At 42.5% G+C, this 4,846-nt stretch overlaps 1 pseudogene across 1 annotated transcript; it reads right to left on the bottom strand.

The window, feature by feature from the left end:
* Positions 1-2,091: 2,091 nt before the first annotated feature.
* LOC310824074 (phosphatidylinositol 3,4,5-trisphosphate 3-phosphatase and dual-specificity protein phosphatase PTEN-like) lies at positions 2,092-2,932 on the bottom strand (annotated as a pseudogene). Its single transcript has one exon. The product of its transcript is annotated as a phosphatidylinositol 3,4,5-trisphosphate 3-phosphatase and dual-specificity protein phosphatase PTEN-like (transcript).
* Positions 2,933-4,846: the final 1,914 nt, after the last annotated feature.

Here is a 4,846-nt window from a genome sequence, read left to right as displayed (position 1 = left end):
TAATACTACCTGCCTGCAAAGCCATTGTCAACGAGATGCTCGGCCTTGACGCGTTTAAAGACATAGCTAAAGTCCCGCTCTCAGATAATACAATCGCCAAGCGTATTGATGACATGTCTACAGACATCGAAAGTCATGTTTTGGGAAAGATACGCATCAGTAGGAAATTTGCGTTGCAACTTGATGAGTCTACGGATATTATTGTATCAGGCTACAGAGTGTCATTTTGTAACATTTTTGGTTGGTGGTGTGCCGCAAGATTCTTTCAATGTAAAAAATGTGCCGTGGCTCAAAAAAGGTTGAAAAACACTGCTCTAGTCAACCCCCACTATCAGATCTCACCCCTTCTGAGATGTTCCAGGACCATCTGGTGTCCTTGTGACCTTTTCCCCTAGGTGTGGGATTACAAACCTTATATTGTCTTTAAATTTACCATACTAGCTGTTAGGCCTTTACATGGGTTATGACATGGGTCATGTTATCAGTGGCATCGGGGACGTAAGTACAACAACTGGTGCCCACTATATGACAGACCCCTCCCTGTGCTGCCAACATCATGTCCAATGCCATTCTATTCTGTAACGCCAAGTTTCTAAGAGCTCTGATTTCGGGAGTCAAGGTCTCAAAACCCTTTTCCACCAATGCCGTGAGGTTTTCTAAATCTAGAGTAAGTGCGTCGATATTATGTGCATTGTTAACTGTTCCATAAAAGGGTATGAGACCTCCAAAGAACTTCTGTCCTGTTGAAAGCCTCACTCGATCACGTTTCTGAACATGCAGTGGCTGATGGGGCACATAATAATGTGGATAATTTACATGATACCTAGGCATTTTTCCGAGCATTCCTATCGCGGGGAGTAGGCGGGATAGGAAACATTTTCCACACCAGCCAGGCCTTAGGGCCTGATATACGTTTTTACCACATACCCAAACATGCTGGGTGAGGCAACCAAACCCGTCTCCGTGGGGCATACTCACGAGAGGGTTATTGCTGACGTTACCTGTCGTGCTGTTAAGGAGAATCAGATGATTAGTTAGATTTAATTTTCCAAGATATGGGACTCCTACGCTATTCTTACAATTGGTGGTGGAACCGTTGTCTGCTTTTATCCCACATGTTACCTGTATTGTTAAATTACACTTTGACTGTCCCAAAGGCTTGCTGGTCTTATCACAACTTCGTTCAAAACATATGCCTGGAGGCATTCTGCCTGGTGGTGTGGTAAACACCGGCCTGGACACGTCCTCATTGGTTACGTCCTCGGACACGTTGACTAGTCTAGCAGTGCTGTGGGAAAAATTAGGTACAGACACATTAAGCCTGTTCAATTGGTTGGTCAAATTGTTTACCGTGTGGTTCTGGGTAAACATCATTGCTCCCATTACCTCTGAGGCATTTAATGGATATGGCAAAAGGGGCATTGAAGAGGCAGTGCTATGTGGTAGTTGGGTACAAACGTAACAACTAGTGTTGGTTACTCGTCTCGTTGATATGTACAGTGGGGGAAATAATTATTTGATCCCCTGCAGATTTTGTTAGTTTGCCCGATTACAAAGAAATGAGCGGTCTATAATTTTTATGGTACTTTTAGTTTAACAAATGGAGACAGAATATCAACAAAGAAGTCCAGAAAAAACACATTATATAAAGTTATAAATTAATTTGCATTTGATCGAAGGAAATAAGTATTTGATCCCCTACAAACCAGCAAGAATTCTGGCTCATACAGACTGGTTATATGCCCATGAGGCACACAGATTAGTCCTGTCACTTTAGGAAAAGTACTCCGAATTCCTTACCCCATCTCAGTCGTGCTCCTGAGCGGATTCAGCTAAAAGTGAATCAAAATATGTTTAGCTAAGTTTCGCAAAGTATTCTCTTTCTATGTCTCAAGACGAGCAACATATAGCCTACTTAAAAAAGTTAGATTTAACTTTGAAACATTCACTATTGCTAAACTTAAAGTCAAAGTTCTGAATGCCAACACTTGTTACTCCTCAAATGATTCGTCAGAGCTATTGTAGCTAACTATCGTCAACTATTTCAGTGCTGCTAGAAATCGTCGTCTTTTCCAAGTTGGAGCTTCGTCGTCACAACAGTTTGATGTCTTCACAGACAGGCAGTGGCTGGGGGAACTCAAAGTACATACGCTTGTCCTCTCGCCTTGTGTGCACTGGGTTGGACGTATGGATCTTTGACTTTTAGTTGATAAACCACAAACTGCGGATCCCAATGCCAATTCCCTTTCTTGAAGCCCTGAGGAATCGGGTCACTCCTGTTTTTAATGGTACTGTCCCTGCAGGTGCCTCCACTAAACATGGGGAGCGTCTCAAACACCATTTTGTGAAAGAGCAGAGCGATGGGCTTGTACTCTAGCTGGTTCTTCAGAAGGTAGCTGTAGTAGTACACATAGCGTCGCTGGCTTGGGATTGTGACTCCCTTCTTGTCTCTTGTCCGCACTTCCCCGTAGAAGTCGAGTGCTTCCTGTGCCTCCAGTAACTTCCCTCGGTGGAGGAGATAGGCGCAGATCATGACGCCGGTGCGGCCCTTCCCTGCCTTGCAGTGGATGGCTGCCACATGATGGTCATCCTCGCTTAGCCACTGGTCCAGGTCTTCACAGAATGGCTTGATTAGCTCCAGCTGAGGCGGGTTGTGGTCTTCAAAGGGGTACTGTGCAACTCTGCAGTTAAACTTCGCGGTGTCGTAATGTCGCTTGGCGCAAAGATTATATATCTTGTAATGATTTTTGTGTTTTGAGTCCAGAAACCGTACTACATCGTCTATATTGTTTCTGTAGACACCCTCAAGTCTTTCTGCAGGAAAGCCCATAGCAATTATATTCTGATAAATATAGGTCAAGTCCAAGTCAAACCCATCTTCCTGGTATCTCCTTTTGTTTTGGCTGACAATTTCCTTTATTATTGCAGCCATATCTGTGACAGGAGTCCTTAAGGTATTGAGTTTAAGAGAGAGTATTGTTGCCTTTGTACGAAACGCTGCCAATATGTTTCTCCCTCGCAATCCCGTTGGTGTCACCACTAGCTAATGCTAGTTAGCCGGAGAGCTGTCGTTGACAGCTATCTAGTAAAGTAGCTAGCTAGAATGGCTGCTCCTGCTGCTGGGTCATAAAGGAGGGCCTTACTCCGTTCCACCACAGGCCCGGCTTCACAGATCCCGCGATTTGACACAAAATCCTCCAGACGAATAGATACAGAATTATCCAGCTCTCTTTGTGGTTGTCTGGGATCTCAGGGTCAGACGACTGGGTGATGGAGGCCATGATAGGTGTATAATCTATTAGCGCCAGGAATGTAGCAATCGAAAATAGTTGTATTGGTCAATAGCTCAAAAGTATAGTCTAATATGCAAGTAGGACTCTACAGCCTTGATGGCATGTGCTCCTCAAGCTTGTGTCTCGTGATAAGTTGACCTTGCGTCTCAACTTTATTGGAGTGTATAGTGTCTTGGGGCTAGATACAGGTAAATGATGCTCCAAAATCAACCATCATTTCTAATGAATGACCATTAACTTTTACCCAAACTGTTGGATCTTCTTCCGGCTTAGACACTACCAGCTGACACCCCCCTTTCAGATTCTCTGGGCACCCCTAAAACCCCTGCTCCGGGCCCCTGTTCGGGTATAGCCTTATTTGGTTAAGGCTATGAACATCACCATAGTATAGGTTGAAAATGTTTAGAGTAACGCGCCTAGGGATTCCATGCTCAATGCCCAAATCTGGAAGATAAAGCATGCTGTTCTGTATATAAGACTGAACGGCTAGACTAGGAAGAGGGGACATCATTGACTGTATAGGAACCCCCACATCTGGCCGTGGATTGTAACGATGAAGTTATGATTAATTAAAGACGATTAAACTGACTCATCCGGACCTCTGCAGCTTCCTTTCTTCATCTAAGTTTATTAACTACAGATACATCGTAGAATACATTGTAGAATACATTTTTCAAATACAATAAAACACCATTAGGATACATTGTAGAATACATTTTTTCAAATAATGTTCCTACAGAACTATAGAAAACACCCGGTAATATTGTGAACACAGTCTATTGTGAACCTAGGTAATAACAGGTGATAACAGGTAATAACAACTCAGTAACCAAACGGCAGTGTTCTACCTGAGGGGAGAAGGCGTCTCTTATCAAAAACAACTGAAAAGTTGATCACTTGTTGTTTATTAGTGAGCGAAAAAGCTTTGATATCACGTTTAATTCTATTGTAACGGGCAGGGATCTCGCGTCGCGTGTTAGGATCTATAATATAGTCTTCTAACGGAAGTTGATGAACCACCAAAAATTGGCTAATCTTCCTTCGAAAAATGTATTTGATATAAATACAGATGGATCACAAGTTGTCTTTCATTCAACAATGATAGCTTTTTGGTGAAGAGTTTCGGTGCTATTTTCGCCTTGACCGAAGTTTTGATCTCCTACTCTGCAAGATCTAGCCTACTACATCTCATTTTATTCTAGATGTAGCCAAATCATCAAGGTAGATAGATAGATAGGTACTTTATTGATCCCTGAAGGGAAATTAAGGCGTTACAGCAGCTCACATCACAAACAACAACAACAACATTTTAAAAAAAGTATAGAAGTTAGGTAATGTGAGAAACTCGAGTACTGCATTCAAAGTTTACTCGAATGGTAATTATTTGAGAAATGAATTAACACTTTGATCCAAAGCATATCGATCTCCAGAGAACGGTTGCAGTATACTTATAGAATGCCATACATTCAGTCACGATGTGTATAGTGATTATGCACTTGCATAATCCGAAGTAAATTACCATCCCATACAAAACATGGTCCAAATATCACCGA

The sequence above is a fragment of the Argentina silus genome (assembly GCF_951799395.1).
Source record: "Argentina silus genome assembly, chromosome: Y".
Lineage (NCBI taxonomy): Eukaryota > Metazoa > Chordata > Actinopteri > Argentiniformes > Argentinidae > Argentina > Argentina silus.
This window is presented reverse-complemented; position numbering and strand designations above follow the sequence as displayed.